This window comes from Arvicanthis niloticus, chromosome 4 (genome assembly GCF_011762505.2).
Source record: "Arvicanthis niloticus isolate mArvNil1 chromosome 4, mArvNil1.pat.X, whole genome shotgun sequence".
Classification (NCBI taxonomy): Eukaryota; Metazoa; Chordata; class Mammalia; order Rodentia; family Muridae; genus Arvicanthis; species Arvicanthis niloticus.
The window spans coordinates 94,694,956-94,712,762 of NC_047661.1; the positions used below are offsets into that span (position 1 = coordinate 94,694,956).

Genomic DNA, 17,807 nt, shown 5'->3' on the forward strand with positions numbered 1-17,807 from the left:
TGATAGAGTACCGGGAGGCGGATCTTGGCTCCTGAAAATGACCACCAGTGAGTTAAAACAAGATTATCCGTGGTGCAGGTTACCAACCTTAGTCTAGGCTCCAGCTGGTTCTGTTAGGAATGACCCCTGTCCCCACCCTGATAGACCTGGAGAGTGTCAAGAACGCAAAATGGGCTTAGTGTCACTAAACAGGGGAAAGGTGCGGAGAGAAAAAGAGCGATTTACCTCTTCCTGTCTGCAAGACTCTCATGCATATTACATTTCAGTCTTCTAATGTATTTCGAAAAGCTCCCAACCACTGTAGTCCTTGCTGGCGGTGGACAGGCTGAAATGTAATATTCTGGGTCCAGTTTGATCATCGGATACAGCAGATTTATCCCTTCCCTGTTAACACAATGCTCCTACAATTAAGCTTATGCTTAATTCTTCACGTTGCAAATGATTAAAACCTTGCCTTAGGGAAGCATCGTTAGAAAACAACAGAGAAAAATAAAATTAGAGACTGTTAGCATATGATACCTCTCGTTTTAATTTTATTGTGTAATCCGGACTTCAGAAGACTTCTGGATGATGGAATGTAAATTAGATCTTGATATTTGCTAGGGTCCGAATCTAAAATGACCCCCAAAGATTCATCACAGGGTAAAGGTATGGTTGCCAGCTAATGTCTTTGGTGTTGGAAGAAGTGAATGGATAGTGAAGCCTCTGACCTAAGTCACTGATGTATTAAATCTTAGAAGGTATTATTGGGAGATGGTATAAATTGTAAAACAGACCTATTTGGAGGAAGTGGGTCACTGAGGATGTGCCTTACCCTGGCCTTTCCTCTGGTTTTCTTTGTAGCCTGTGTGGTTTTTGGTAAATAACTGCCTCCATACATAAACTCTAACCAAAGACCCAGAAGCAATGCAACTACGTGACCATGAACCAAAACATCTGAAACCACGAACCCAAATAAGTCCTCCTTCTTAAGTTGTTTTCTCGGGTATTTTGTCGTGGCAGCAAAAAGAAAGTAATAAATACAATACTTCTTACTTTTTTTTTTTTTTAGACAGGGTCTCTCACGTTGTAGCTCAGGCTGGCTCCAGGCTGGCATTGAAGGTGTCGATCTCTTGGCAGCCATCCTGTCTCAGCCTTTCTGTGCTAGGGTCAAAATCTTGAGCGGTCAATCTGCTTTCTCTCCTTTCCCCTTTCTCCTCCCTACTAACACCCCCAAAATGACTGAAAATTGACTCCGGCCTTTCTACCTCATATACTTCCCATTGAGCCCTTTCTCCATTTTTTTTTTTTTTTAAAGAAACTTAATGTTGGCATTCCTTCTAAGTTCCGCCCAGCTTCTAAGTTCCTGGCTGTCTCCAGATAGACCTGGCTTAATATAAAAGGGGCTGTTTGGCCCCTCCTCCCTCTCTTACTCTCACTGTCTTTTTCTCTCTTTGACCCCTTTTCTCCTCCCCCTGTTCCCTCCCCTCTCCCCTCTCTCTCCCTCTCTGTCTCTCTGTCTCTACCCTCCTTCTCATGTCCCTAAATAAACTCTATTCTATACCATATCTGTCATAATAAGGCTGGTACCTCAGGGAAAGGGGATGCCTCAGCATGGACCCGCTGAGCCACCCCTCCCACCCCTCACCACCTCACCATACCTGGCTTTTTTTTTTTTTTTAAATAAAACACAATACTTAATATGCCTTGTTCATGCTAATTACACCTTGGCACTATTGTGAAGTGGTGTGTGTGTGTGTGTGTGTGTGTGTGTACAAATACCCAGAAAACAATCGATACTCCATAAATGTATGATTGTAAAGGAAAATGTAAAATGTATTAGGAAGAAAAATATACCTTATAACATAAAATTCTGTTCTTTTGTTGTTTTATTTTGGTGGGTTGTTGGTGGTGGTGTTGGGGTTGGGGTTTTTTTTGTTTTCTGATTTTTGTTTTTTCGAGACAGGGTTTCTCTGTGTAGCCCTGGCTGTCCTGGACTCACTCTGTAGACCAGGCTGGCCTCGAACTCAGAAATCCGCCTGCCTCTGCCTCCCAAGCGCTGAGACGAAAGGTGTACGCCACCACTGCCGGGCTTTGTTTTGGTTTTGAAGTCAAGGTTTCCTTATATAGTCCAGGCTGTCCTGCAACTTGCTATATAGCCCAGATTGGTTATAAATTTACGGTTCACCTTGACCTTAGCTTCTTTACTGCTGGAATCCTAAGCAGATACCAATATGTTCACTATCACAAATACATAGGTTAAAGAAAAGGAACATTTTCCCTTTTATTTTTCAGGAAACTTTAAAGATATTGAAAAAATAGAAGTGGAAGCATTTATAATGACGAAGTAGTGGCATGTGCTTTGGCACCTTGGAAGGCATAAAACTGAAAAAAGACCTAAAACAGTGAAAATAGAGAGTCAACTCTATAACACCCTGATGTAAGGCCTGAGGTAAAGACACGAGCCACGCATGGTATAGAAATACAACTGTAGTCCTAGCTGCTTGAGAATCGGAGGCAGGAGGATAACTTGAGCCTAGGAGTTCAAGGCTAACCTGGGCAATTTAGTGAAATTCTTTCTCTCAAAAAAGAAAGGAAGGAAGAAAGGAAGGAAGAAATAAGGGAGGGAGGAAGGAAGGAAGAAGGAAAGAAAGAAGGAATTTTTAAAAATTGCTTTTAAGATATGGGAGAGGCTGGATTAGCTCAAAAAAAAAAAAATGTGCTTAGCATGTTTGGTGCCCTAAGTTCAATCCCCAGGACTGCAAAAAAGAAAAACGATGTAAAAGGAGGGCAGAGGTCTGCTGAAGTTTTCGTCTCTTCTTACTGTAACTTTGGTAGTTTAGATGAATCCAGAAATTCATCCATTTCACTTAGCTTTTCCAACTTAATGGATGTGGTGGTTTGAATGTACTTGGCCCTGGGAAGTGGCACTATTCAGAGGTATGACTTTGTTAGAGGAAGTGTGTCAATGTGGGGGTGGGCTTTGAGGTAATATATATGGCCAAGCTCTGCCTACTGTAAGACAGTCCCTCCTGTCTGAAATTGGATGAAGATACAGAACTCTCGGCTCCTTCTCCAGCACCATGTCTGCCTGGACACTGCCACGCTTCCTGCCATGATGATAACGGATTGAACCTCTGAACCTGTAAGCCAGCCCGGATTAAATGTTGTCCCTTAAAAGAGCTGCCTTGGTCATTGTGTTTTTTCACAGCAATAAAACCACAATTAAGACAGAAGGTGGTACCAGGGACTGGGGCATTGCTGTGATAGGCCTGACCATGTTTTCGTTTGGAGGAATGTAGACTTTGTGACTTTGGATTTGGGAAGCAGTAAAATGCTTTAAGTGGGGCTTAATGAACTATTCTAGTAGAAATATGAAATACATTAGTGCCGAGGGTGATTTAAACTGTGCAGCCCCCGCTCTAGGGGTTTCAGAGGAGAGGGATTTTAGTATGTTGCCTGGAGATTATTTTTCAATGTTTGGGTGAAAAATGTGGCTACATTTTGTTCTTGTCTGAAGAGTCTGCCTGAGGCTAAGTTGAAGATGTTCAGATTAATTGCACTGACAAAGGAAGTATCCAAAAAGTCCAGCATAGACTTTGTCCTCTGGTTTGCTCTCATCAACAGCATTTTGATCAAGTGTAGAAAGCTTAGAAAGGAAAAACAAAAAATGTATGGTTCAGAGAGTAAAGAGGCACCAGGAAGTGGAATGTAGCTAAATCCTGTATTCAAGATTATTAAATGAAATTAAGGGAGTGGTGACCTTGGAGCAAGATCCCACCCAGATAAGCTTATTGTTTATGCTTTTTCAGTTGAAGAAGGGATAGTTATATCATATTAGCGATTATTATGACCTGGTTATTGTTTTCACTTGGGCTTTTAATCTGGAATGAACTACAATCCATAAATGGAGGGCATATTGTGAACTTTTTTTTTTTTTTTTTTTTTTTTTGGTTTTTTCGAGACAGGGTTTCTCTGTGTAGCCCTGGCTGTCCTGGAACTCACTCTGTAGACCAGGCTGGCCTCGAACTCAGAAATCTGCCTGCCTCTGCCTCCCAAGTGCGGGGATTAAAGGCATGTGCCACCACTGCCCAGTGTGAACCAGATCTTGAGGCTGAAAGACACAGGCTTCTTGAGGCATATGAAAAGCTTAGGTCTAGGCATTGTGGCACATACCTTTATTACCAGGAGATAGAGGCTAACAGATCTCTGAGTTCAAGGCCAGCCTGGTACAGATAAGTTCCAGATAAAGAAAAGGTTAAGTCCTGGCATGGTGGTACAGGCCTCTAGTCCCAGAACTCAGGAGACAGAAGCATGCAGATCTCTGAGTTGAAGGTCAGTCTATAGAGCCAGTTCTAACACAGCCAGGCTTAGGCAGTGAAGGAGTTGGAAAACAGAAAGCTGATGATAATGTAATAGAATAAGGGGAGAAGGGCATGTTTCAGCCCCAGGAAGCAGGAGAACTTGACAGCTTCAGCCATGTGGCTCTGGCTTTAGAATCAAGACTAGAAGGAATTACAGGGGCAGTTGCCGCTGTTTAGCAGGAACTAAACAATTAGCAGTGATTAAGAAGAGACCAGCATCACTGAGGTGAAATTTTCTGCGAAGTGTTTTCTGAGAGTACAAAGAAGCTTTGTTCCAAAGATAAACTTCTCACTGGCAGCTGGACTTGGTAACGTGTCAGCCAGGTGGTGCTGGTTTTAAAGGCATGAAGGAGTCATGAAGAAGGATTGAGGCTTGACACTGAGAGGCCAGAAAAGCCCATTGGTGAAGGCACAGCCTTAGTTGCAGTTGATGGCTCAGGATTGAAGGGGTCATGCAAAGAAGCAGAGGCTTGGCACCATGAAGAGAGCCTATGAGAAGCTATTGGTAAAGCCTAGTTTCAGCAGAAGACACCATCAGCATATTAAAGATGCCAGTACCATGCAAGGACCACCAAGAACAGCAGCAGCAATGGAGTGGAGTCAACTAGAGCCTAGACTGATACAGACCGCAGAGCTGGAGAAGTGACTCAAGTGACTCCTCTTTGGAGGAGCCCAGAAGATCATGTGTGGATCCCAGACATTGGAACTAGAATCTTCGAAGTTGAAGTTGCCTTGGAGACCACAAGATGTTAAAAATGCCAGAACCTTGGGATATCTGCCAAGGATAGCTGCTAACAGGGAGTGGAACCAGCCCAGGAGAAAGTAGTTTGTTGTAGTCAATCAAAGCTGAAGAAAGTTGGACATCAGACATGGAGATGCAGAGTTTGGAGTTTGCTCAACTAGTTTTTGGTCTTGCTTCCAGTATTTGACATTTTGGAATGATAATTTATATCCTGTGCTATGGTTTATTGAAAGCATATGATCTCATTTTTAATTTTGATTTATAGGGGATTATAGTTAAGAGATTGCATGCATCTCAGGAGAGACTTTGAATTTTTGGCTTTAAAACCTTGTTGACACTGTGAATCTTCAAAAGACTATGAGGCTTTTGAAGTTGGACTAAATATATTTTGCATTATGCTATCTATGTTTAGGTATGGCCCCCATGGGTTCATATGTTTGAACAAGCCTATGGGAACCAGGCAGTGGATTGTGGTGGTAAGACTATGCCTGTGCCCTTCCCAGCCTTGAGCAAGCTAAACAGACCTTGAGCACTTGCCATTATGGACCTTCTCGACCTTGGTGGAGTCATCTGCCTTGGTTGCATGTGCAACTGCCCACAGGATCTTAGAAGAAGAGACTGCCAGCTGACCTTGCTTTGAAACATAATTCAGCTAAAACAAAGGATGTGTTTGGTGGGCTTTCCCTATGTAAATGCAGTGTTGATTATTAAATTTGGAGCCTTGATCAAAACCTTGTCTTGGCTTCATGCTTCTCTTCCCCCACCCCCCACCCCCCACCCCATCTCTATTTCCTTTCCAGCCTCCCTTTCAGGTAAACCTAGTTCATCCATGGCCACTGGATGGCTACATTGGCCCATGGTAAGTGGCACTATTAAAAGGTGTGGCCTTATTGGAAGAGGTATGGCCTTGTTAGAGGAAGTATGTCTCTGTGGAAGCAGGGCTTTGAGGTAATATATATTATCAAGCACTGCCTATATAGTCAGATCAAGATGCAGAACTCTCAGCTCCTTCTCCAGTACCATGCCTGCCTGGATGCTGTCATGCTTCCTGCCATGATGATAATGGACTGAATCTCTGAAACTATAAGCCAGCCCCAATTAAATGTTGTCCCTTAAAAGAGTTGCCTTGGTCATTGTGTCTCTTCATAGCAATAAAACTATAAAACAATGGAGTGCAAGTTTAAAGTATTCCCTTATAATATTCTGAATTTCTTTTGTGTCGGTTGTAATGTTTCCGTGTTCATTCCTGATTCTGTTAATTGGGAACATTTCTTTCTTTCTAATTAAAAAAAAGTAATACTTGTCAATGGCTTTTCCTGGCCTCACAATTTATGGTACAATACATAATCTGCTTCGTGTGTACAGAATGTGTTTGACCAATACCATCCCTCTCTTTGCTTCTTCTCTAACTTTAGAATGCCTTTCTATTCAGCCATTGTTTTTATAGTTGGCCGCCCACTCAACTCAGACATCATCATCCTATTTGACCTTTCCTCCTAACGGCCTAAATCCCTTTCTATAGTCCTGATTAGCATCTCAAATCATCCTGAATATATCTAAATAACTTCAGTTCCTTTCTTATACTGTGACTTGGTTTAATATTTCTTAACACTTCTCTTGAGTTCAGTACTATCCTAATTATTTATTGGATTTCCAGCATCTTAGCAAAGTGCCTAACACATAAAATCATATGCCAGGCACAATAGGGCATACCTGTAATCCCATAACCATCTTGGCAGGAATGAAGATATTCTAAGGAGATACCTATGCCTCTCCCTCTACCTATCAGACTCCTCAAACAATGGTTCCCAAGATATTGCAATTTCCATGAGAATCTCAAACTAGGAGAAGGAAAATAATGGAGCCTGGGGTCAGCCTGAGGAAGAACTTATCTCCAAGAAAGAGATTTCATACATTTCAAACAACTTGTCAAAACACTTTATAGGAGACACTTAAGCCAAGATAATGATAAGTCAATGATAAGAGTTGTAGGGTGGTTCTGATGCTTTGATTGGGAATATGCATGTGAACACTGTAGGTCCTGTTCCCCAATTGGTTCTTGATCAATCAATAAAGATGCTAGTGGCCAATGAGCTGGGTAGACAGATGACACACAACGTGGAAGGCGAGAATCAACTATTAATTTAAAAATTCTCAGATGAATTACAGACACATAATGATAAAGTTTAATAGGGCGGGGGGTGGGTGGGGAGAGAACTGGTTTCTCAGCAGAGGCAGAAAGTCAGATGGTAGAGGCAGCCTACTTCCTACAAGCAAATAATCAAAGGATAGAGATAAATAAAACTTGATTTAATTGTTTTTAAGGATAGAAGGGGTAGAATGGTAATTGTTCAAATGTTCTTAAGTATACAGAGATATTAAGCTCCACAGAAGGGAGAAGTTAGGGATACTGACTGAAAAATGTGCTTTAGAGAAGATTTGAAAAGGTCTCGCAAGGGCAAATACTTGAGATCATTGAACATGGTCTACATGAAATTTCTGGAATTTCTTTGCCTGATATGACAAAAATAAAGCCTGTAAATAGGGTTAGGCAGTAAGTAGACATAGATAAAAAATAACTTAGGCTTTCAATCTTTAAAAATATGTCTAAAAGCAGGGGATAGAGAGCCTAACTTATCTTAGATGGTAGAAATTTAGGCCTTGCTCTCATAAAGGGCAGGGGAGGAGACAGGAGAAGTATTATTTTTTGTTTGTTTGTTTGTTTGTTTGTTTTTCTTTTTTAAGATATCTGTTTAGATTGCTTTATTTGCTTTGAATTATTTTATTTATCAAAATAAATGTGGTTATGAGTTTGACAATTATATTAAAATTCTTCTGTGAAAGAGGTCAAGCTAAACATTCAATGAATTCCTGTTACTGGGCCAAGGACATGCTATTTTGGAAGAAAGGCTCTACATTTGTGTTGACAGGAAAGGAGAATAGGCTCTGAACCCCTCCAGAGTGATATGGATCAGATATAATGGGGGAGACCCCCTGAAGAACTATAAAAGTTCAAGAAAATCAAACAGGACAGGTAAAGATTCATCATGCCATCTTTCACATGGCACGAATGAAGACTTATTATAATTGGTTATTAATAAAATTAACTCATAAAAAAGACAGTTGTCTTTCACCTGCTCAAACAAGGAGCAGAATTTCATCTTAACTTATCTGTGCACCCTGCACAATCCATACGAAAATCTTAATGGTACTAAAATTTTGGTTGTGAGATTCATATATTGCAGAATGTACAGCTCTGACAAGATTTATCCACTGGGGTGTTGAATTGATTCTGCCCCCTGCTTCCTGATGCTGTCCAAAGACTTGCTTCTAGAACAGTTTTAGGATTGCAGCTGATTCTAGATCATCTCACCTCATCCAATCTTTTAGAACTTCAGTCAAGCTCTGAACCTTCCAAATATGCAGAGACCTGATAGTGGGTGCTAAAGTTAGCTTTCTTAAGTCTAACCAGTTTTTCCAGTTTTCTTACCCCTTTAAGAATTTCTTGTTGCCCCTATTCAGCAGGAAGTAGCTATGGAGAGTTGTCAGCCCAATTCCCTGGGTTTGGGTGTCTGGTTGTTTTACAAATTGTAGATAGGTTGTAATTTTAAGAGATAATTTAGAAATGGTCATAATTTTGAACAGAGAAGAAAAAGATGGGATTACTAAATTTTATCCTTGAACAAAGCATTGTATAGCCATGATCTTAATTGATAGAAATCTTGGGCTGGAGAGATGGCTCAGTGGTTAAGAGCACCATCTGCTCTTCCAGAGGTCCTGAGTTCAATTCCAAGCAACCACATGGTGGCTCACAACCATCTGTAATGGGGTTTGATGCCCTCTTCTGGTGTGTCTGAAGAGAGAAATGGTGTACTCATATACATAAAATAAATAAATCTTAAAAAAAAAAAAGATTAGAGTGTTGGACTGGAGACATGGCTCAGCAGTTAAGAGCACTGGCTGTTCTAAGGATTTCTTTGGTATACATTTCTATATTGAAATACAGAATTTGAGCCTCGGGCAGTGGTTGCGTACACCTTTAATCCCAACACTTGGGAGGCAGAGGCAGGCAGATTTCTGAGCTCGAGGTCAGCTTGGTCTACAGAGTGAGTTAACTCCAGGACAACCAGGGCTACACAGAGAAACTGTATCTCAAAAAACAAAACAAAACAAAACAAAAAAAAAAAGTAAAAGAAATATAGAATTTGAGATTAATATTGTTACTCTTAGATAGGCACTGTGTCTATTCAAGTTATTTAAGAATACAAGGCTTAGACCCAGTCCTTTTAATAGCTGCTTTGCAAACTGTTTAAGATTATTAAGTAACATAAGTTAAGGGCCAGTAAACTCATGGTTATGTTAGATTCTGATTTAATTATAATAAATAAAGTGTTTTCAATGTACTCAAATAAAAATGACTAAGAGTAGTTAAGGTTTAACAGTTCAGAGATACTTTACTTAGTCTTCAAAAACATCAGAAATACACAGAATGTGACTTTTTTGTTTTGTTTTGTTTTTCGAGACAGGGTTTCTCTGTATAGCCTTGGCTGTCCTGGAACTCACTGGGTAGACCAGGCTGACCTCGAACTCAGAAATCTGCCTGCCTCTGCCTCCCAAGTGCTGGGATTAAAGGCGTGTGCCACCACCGCCTGGCCAGAATGTGACTTTTAATGTTATTTCATTATTAAAGATCTTTTAACCATGAGACATGTCTGCTCCTGACAGCTTCCCTATTCCCCTTCAAAGAAGAATCAAACATTTTTACCTTCAGGTGAGGTTGCTTGTCCAGGCCAGCTGGACAATCAAGTATTACCCTTAGACCCTGTGGAGAGGACTAAGATGCGTGAGAAAATAAGGAGGCACAGCAAGTCAAGAAGTCTGATCAAGCTGGCAAAAATTTTATTGTTCACACAGGTTATATACTCTGAAAACAGGATATGGGGAGGGGTAGGAAAGGAAAGAGGGCTTTGCAGGTGGAGGAAGCTAGCTGCAGCTGCAGGGTCTAACTAAGGTATTCTCACAAAGCCTTTCCATTACCCGGGTTTCTAAAAACATCTATCTAGCAGGATGTTGGCTAAATCTAGAGATCAGGAGGAAGGGTTACTAAGGTGGGTTTCTATGAAGCCTTGTTTGAATTCTGAGAGCTGACAAGTGAATCATGGAAGGTAAGCAGAAAGAAGATGGTCAGGCATCAGTTTGTAACATATTTTGTCTCTATACAATTATAATTGTTTGTTTTTGTTTTTCAAGACAAGATTTCTCAGTGTAGTGGGCGGTGGTGGCCCACGCCTTTAATCCTAGCACTTGGGAGGCAGAGGCAGGCAGATTTCTGAGTTCCAGGACAGCCTGGTCTACAGAGTGAGTTCCAGGACAGCCAGAGCTACACAGAGAAACCCTGTCTCAAAAAAACAAAAAAACAAACCAAACAAAAAACAAAACAAAACAAAAAACAAACAAACAAACAAAAAGATTTCTCAGTGTAGCCTTGACTGTCCTGGAACTCACTCTATAGACTAGGCTGGCTTCAAACTTAACAGTGACCCCCAGCCTCTGCCACCTGAGTGCTGGGATTAAAGGTGTGCACTGTCACCACCCACTATAATTCTTAAAGCTATTGAATAGAAATCACAGCTCCAGAGCAAGAAAAACAAGTTTCGTCGTTTTTTTGTTTTTTGTTTTTTGTTTTTTTTTTTTTTAAAGTCGAGGTGCCAAGTGGGCTGAATGGGGCTTGTTCTGGGTTCTTCAAGGGAAAGAACCAGTTTTTGAGCAAAGCTTTATAGAGCTGCACTTATGTCTTCTGTGGTCATGGGTTTTTCTTTAAACAAATTTTAATTAGGTCAGTTACATATCAATGAACAACAAGTAGTCTTGTGAGCTTTCAGTTTATGAGTTGGCTCTGTTAGCATTTTGAAATGAATTTGTTTCTTATTTCTTCCTTTGCCCCTCCTGCCCCCTTCAGGTGGCTTCTGCTTGTTTGGGTCCTGATGTTCTGGGAACCGATCTTTCTTTCCTTCTTTCTTTTCTTTTTCTTTTTCTTTCTTTCTTTTTTTTTTTTTTTAAATAATTCACATAACTCTGGGCTGGAGTACCAGGGATGATCTCCAGAAAGGAGGTCATTTCCTCCCTCCACCCCCAACCCCATGTTCAGAACCTGAGGAAGATCCCCTACCTTACCTGTAACCACAGGGCTTGTTGACTCTGACCAAAATTTCAGTTACTATCCAATACAGTTTCTAAAGTTGTTTGAGAGTCGAGGAACTGGTTTTTATCTCAGAGTCAAAGTCAAAATATAAATCAAAACACTAGAAAAATTAGAGTTAAATTTGCCCCAAAGGAACTCAATGCCTCTAATAAGCAGGAAGTAGTCAACCCTTTCCGCCCCTGACTTTATTCAGGGATCTCTTTCCTCAATAACCTCTTTTTCTTTCTTATCTAGTGTGAGGGGGGTTGAAAGCGGGTACAGAAGGGTGAAAGAAAGAAGAACCCACAAAGTAGCTGAAGAATGGCTACACAGAGCCCTTCTTGCACTTGGGCTGACCTTAACACTGGGCCCAACCCAGGGTTTCCTTAAACGTTATTAACCTCTGTTCACTTTCTGTGTAACCAGTACTCCAGGACTGCACCCAATCACTTTCTTATAAAGCAGCTGAATTTTTGCTAGGACAAATTACTGATTAACAAGTGGTATAAGATCTATCCTCTTTTGGTTTACACACACAAAAAAATTAATAGGTTTCTTTATTCTGTGTAGGAGTTGATAGATTATTTCTCCATTGGTGAAATGAGCCAGTTCAAGGCAGATTAGATTATATTAAAGGCAGGTTTATTGGGAAGCTGCTCTTGGGCAAGTTCGCTGGCCTCAAGGATTAAAGCCAGGGAAGTCGCCATGGGGTGAGTCAGAGAGAAAAGAGAAAGAGGAGGGAGGGAGGGAAGAAGGGAGGAAGGGAGAGGGAGAGAGAGAGAGAGAGAGAGAGAGAGAGAGAGAGAGAGAGAGAGAATATGAGTGCTAGCGAGCAAGTACTTTGTACTTTGATGGCAGGGACATTTGGACATTTACAGGGTAAACTTTTGAGTAGGAAGAATTCTCTACTCTGATTCAGTTAAGACAGTGGAAGTGTGTCTCATTTGGTGGTGGAAGATGTCCTGACTGCTGGCTCTGAGTAAGTGCTGCGGGGGAAGCACCTGGTTTCAACCAGGTGTGACCTATTAAAAAGTACATCTGCTAATTTTGTTATGTCGGATGCATTGCCTTGTGCGTATCTGAGTCAGAATTAGTAGCTTAAAAGTAAATATTTTCTGCTAAGAAGGACTTTCATTCTAACTGTATTTTCACTACGGCAATGCTTAGATTCATACGATAAAAGTCTTTTCTGATTCACACCATACAATTGAACTCGTGCTTCAAAGCATCAGGGAGTAGAAATTATTGTCCTATTTAAAATAGTTGAATTTAACCTTGAATGTACAAGAGCTGTCTTACTGTGGATGTGTTTTCATCCGTATTGTCTCATACTGGAGATTTTCTTTTCTTTTCTTTTCTTTTCTTTTCTTTTCTTTTCTTTTCTTTTCTTTTCTTTTCTTTTCTGGTTTTTAGAGACAGGGTTTTTCTGTGTAGCCCTGGCTGTCCTGAAACTCACTCTGTAAACCAGGCTGGCCTCAAACTCAGAAATCTGCCTGCCTCTGCCTCCCAAGTGCTGGGACTAAAGGTGTGTGCCACCACTGCCCAGCTGAGACTATTGTTTTAACGTGCTCTGAAGACCACATAGGTATCTCTGTAGTGGGAGACATCACTACCTTAACATGAATACTGAGCTGAGCAAGGTAGTGCACACCATTAATCCCAGTACTCTGGAGGCAGAGTTCAAGACCAGCCTGGTCTACATATCAACCCTCAGGCTAGCCAGAGCTACACAGTGAAACCTTGTTTAAAAAAAAAAAAAAGACACAAATAAATGAATAAATAAATAAATAAATAAGGAGAACCGTGCTCAGGATTCAGCTTCTTAGTCTCAGATTGAAGGGGAATGTTTCCACACCTTGCTCTCTTGGATCCTTTATTACCCCCAGTCTCTGAGCCACAGAGCGTGGTTTATAAGATATTTTCCTCTGGCTGATTTAAAGGAAGTATATGTAGCAGATAACGGATGTATCTACATCTTAGTTTGATCTCATTTAACATCACACAGACTGTATCACATCAGTTCTCAAGGCCTCATTGGTCCCACTTGTTGCCATTATAGGACAGAAAGGACTGGGGTTATAGGTCAATGATAGGGTGCTTATCTATCATGGGACAGGACTGAGGGGAGGGTGAGGGATCATTGTGTGGGACTACAAAGACGGCTCAGTACATAAAGTGCCTGAGCACAGAAGCCCAGCACCAAACCCTAGCACCTATGTGAAAGAAAAGCCAGAGAGGGGTTCCCAGGGATGACTTAGTAGTTAAGAGTGTGCACAGCTTTTGTAGAATATCTGGGCCCAAGCTGCTGCTCCAGTCCTAGAGTCAGGGTCTAGCAAGAGAGAGAGTGGGGATAGAAGAGACTCGAAGAATGGAGACAAGCCAGAAGGTCTGATCAAGTCTCATTTCTCGTTTATTGTCTCTTCTCTTGCAAGGAAATCCTGGGTATTTATAAGCACAAGCAGGGGAACACAGCTGAAGACACTTTACCACATGCGCCTTGCAGCTGGGGGTACTAAACAAGAAACAACAAAACAAGATATGTGGGATCTGAGCTGTTGTAGGCTATTGAAAAACAAGTCTCTTGTCAGCGTATATGGCTCAAGATGGCTGCAAAGATGATTGCTGCTTTCTGCTAGGAGTCAGCTCCCAACAGTAGAAGACTGGAGTTCAGTTCCAAGAACCTAAGTAGGGCACTTAAGTCACAAGTAACTCTAACTCCAATGCCTCCAGCACATACCTGCACTTGTGTGCACTAACCCACATGCACACACACACACATGCATATGCTAAAAATAAATATTAAAGAGAAAGATTTAACTTTGAGCTGAAAAGATGGCTCAGTGATTAAGAGTACTTGCTGCTCTTGCAAGAGGACCTAGATTCTCTACCCAGCATCTACAACAGGTGTCTCACAATTGCCTAATAACTCTAGTTCTAGGGTATCTAACACTTTCTTCCGGGCCCCAAGGGTAGCATGCACATTAGCATGCAAATGTGTGTATGTGTGTATGCATACACACATACACACATTTAAATAAATGTAAATCTTAAAAGAATTTCAAAATAGAGGCAAGAGAGATCAGCAGAAAGCATTGGTTGCTTTCCCAGAGGACCCGGGTTTGGCTCCTAGAACCAGCACAGTGACTCACAACCATTCATAACTACAGTTCTGTAGGATCTGATGCTTTTTTTCTTACCTCTAAGGAATGCATACATACACGCAGTCAAAACACTCCTGTTTGGTTTCACACCTCCCCCAGCCCCCCCCCCACACACACACAAGGGACTGAGGTGCATATTTTACATATCAGAGCAGACCTAGGTTTTCCCAACATCCCTCAGTCCCTACCTGTATGACTTGGGAGGATATTCTAGAGTCTGCACACTCCCTGCTTGGGGGTCTAAACCAAACAGGGACCCTATCTCTTATCTCCAGTCCACCTGTAACAAATTCACCTTCCGACCTACACATCACTGGGCACCCATCCAGTATTTGTTAAGTGTTCCCTTAGGTTGGAGAGGGAGTGACTGTTGAGTATCTGAAACCCATTTTGTATTCTTGGAGGCAGAGGTACGCCCAACCAGTTTATTTATTTATTTATTTATTTATTTATTTATTTATTTATTTTTTTACCTTTTGTGTATATTTTTACATTTTATTTGTTTATTAGATATTTTATTTACATTTCAGTTGTTATCCCATTTCCCTGTCCCCCCTACCCAGAAACACCCTATACCATCCCCCCTTCTCCTGCTTCTATGAGGATGTGCCCCCACCTGCCCACCCACCCACTCCCAGCTCCCTGCCCTCAAATTCCTCCACACTGGGGCATCCAGTCTTCACAGGACCAAGGACCTCCTCTCCCACCTATGCCCGACAAGGCCATCCTTCCCTACATATACAGCTAGAGCCATGGGTCCCTCCTTATGTGCTCCCAGGCTGGTGGTTTAGACCCTGGGGAGCTCTGGTTGGTTGGTATTGTTGCTCTCGCCATGGGGCCACAAACCCTTTCAGCTCCTTCAATCTTCTCTCTAACTCCTCCATTGGGAACCCCATGATCAGTTCAATGGTTAGCTGTGAGCATCTGCCTCTGTATATGTCAGGCTCTGGCAGACCTCTAAAAAGACAGCTATATCAGGGTCCTGTCAGCATGCACTTCCTGGCATCCATATCAGCATCTGCTTTTAGTGACTACACATGGGATGGATACCCAGGTGGAAAGGTCTCCAGATGGCTCCTTCTTCAGTTTCTGTCCCACACTTTGTCTCCATATTTGCTCCCTTGAGTATTTTATTATTTCTTCTAAGAAGGGCCAAAGCACCCACACTTGGTCTTCCTTCTTCATGAGCTTTATGTGGTCTGTGAGTTGAATCTTGGGTATTGCGACCTTTTGGGCTAATATCCAATTATCAGTAAGTGCATACAATATGTGTTCTTTTGTGATTGGGTTACCTCACTCAGGATGATATTTTCTAGTTCCATCCATTTACCTAAGAATTTCTCGAAATCATTGTTTTAATAGATGAGTAATACTCCATTGTATAAATGTACCACTTTTTCTGTATCCATTCCTCTGTTGAAGGACATCTGGGTTCTTTCCAGCTTCTGGCTATTATAAATAAGGCTGCTATAAACATAGTAGAGCATATGTCCTTGTTATATGTTGGAGCATCTTCTGGGTATATGCCCAGGAGTGGTATAGCTGGGTCCTCAGGTAATGGTATGTCCAATTTTCTAAGGAACTGCCAGACTAATTTCCAGAGTGGTTGTACCAGCTTGCAATACCACCAACAATGGAGGAGTGTTCCTCTTTCTCTACATCCTTGCCAGCATCTGCTATCACCTGAATTTTTGATCTTGGCCATTCTGACTGGTGTGAGGTAGAATCTCAGGGTTGTTTTTATTTGCATTTCCCTGATGACTAAGGATGCTGAACATTTCTTTAGGTGCTTCTTGGCCATTCGAGTTTCCTCAGTTGAGAATTCTTTGTTTAGCTCTGTACCCCATTTTTTTTAAATAGGGTTATTTGATTGTCTGAAGTCTAATTTCTTGAGTTCTTTGTACATATTGGATATTAGCACTCTCTTGGATGTAAGATTGGTAAAGATCTTTTCCCAATCTGTTGGTTGCCATTTTGTCCTATTGACAGTGTCCTTTGCCTTACAGAAGCTTTGCAATTTTATGAAGTCCCATTTGTCAATTCTTGATTTTTGCCGGGGGGGCCAACCCCCTCGCCCCCGGCTTGAGGGTGAGAGAGGGAGAGAGAGAGACGCAGCTGGTTCTTATTTCTTCTCCTCCTCCCACCGTCCAGTTCTTCTTGAGGCAGCCCCTATGCTACTGTAGCTGACTTACAGTCAGCATCCTGGCCCTAAGACCAGCAAGGAGTTAAGTAAATATCCTTGTATTATCCTTAAAACTTCTTCTGAGGATAAGAGACTGCAGGTTAGGGTGATTAACACCTGTAGCCTAACAGCAGAGGATTAGGCAACGTGGCCTTTGTTCTATCTCAGCAGGAACTGCTGGGCTCTAACTTGCAGGAAGAAAAGACACTTTAGAAAAGTTACTATAGAGTTTATTAAGTGTAAAAAGTATCCTATGAAAGCTCTCTGAGGGGAAACGTGGAAAGGTCCTGAGTGGGGAAGAAGAAAAGATTCTAACAAAGTAAAAAACCTAAGGGAGAAAAATTCTAGGCAGGGGGAAAGGAAAGGGCAATGGGGTCTAACTAACTGACTAGTCTAACTCACCATTTTAACTCACCATTCTAACTGCCCATTCTAACTACTCTCTTATCTCTTTGTCCTCAGAACTTATACATCTTTCAGAGTACATGGTCACATGTTACAAGGTTCATCACAAGTTCACACCAAAATTCAAGTCATAAATTGAAATAGAAGTTTACAACACAGAATGTTTACATGAATATCCATTAGGAGTAATTATCTAGCTAGACATTCATCACCTGTCTAGCTCCACAGGTTCGCAGAAAGTTTGAAACTATAACTTAAGAAATTAGTGAAGTTTTGTATAAATAAACACAGGCAATATTTTCTCTTCTGTCCTGGTACCTATAATAAATTGTGGATTCCCTCTAGTAACCTAGGCTAATTGTTTTATGACCTCTTGGAATGTGTTCTGAGCAGGAGAAGGTCCAGTTACTATCACTCTTGGGGCAATTAACTGATAACACTCAGGAGACTGGCAGAGTTCTCATTGCAGTTTGACTATGCCTAAGGGACTTAATAGCAGTCCCGATATAAAAGAGCTTAATAATCACTGATATAATTTTAGGAATTCTTATAGGATCATCATTAAGACTTAAGAAGTCATCTATTTGTCTATATAGTATCACTACAAGACAGTACATCTTCGTGGATCTGCAGAGATCTGCTACAAAGGGGTGTGCTATTGCTTAGTGATAGTTGCATATGTTTAATAATAATAATAATGGGAAAAGCATATTAATAGCAGGAATCTTTCCTAAAATCATGTCCACCACAGCCTTGCTAATGGGGCACACTCGTCGCAGATTATATAATAATC

The 17,807-nt window shown here is 41.3% G+C and overlaps 1 protein-coding gene across 1 annotated transcript in view; it reads right to left on the reverse strand.

The window, feature by feature from the left end:
* Slc35a3 (solute carrier family 35 member A3) overlaps positions 1-230 on the reverse strand; it is a 36,603-nt gene extending 36,373 nt beyond the window's left edge. Inside the window, exon 1 of the mRNA XM_076933177.1 lies at positions 88-230. The gene's annotated coding sequence lies outside the window, so the exon portion shown is untranslated. The remainder of the gene's footprint in view (positions 1-87) is intronic.
* Between the last annotated feature and the right edge of the window lie 17,577 nt (positions 231-17,807).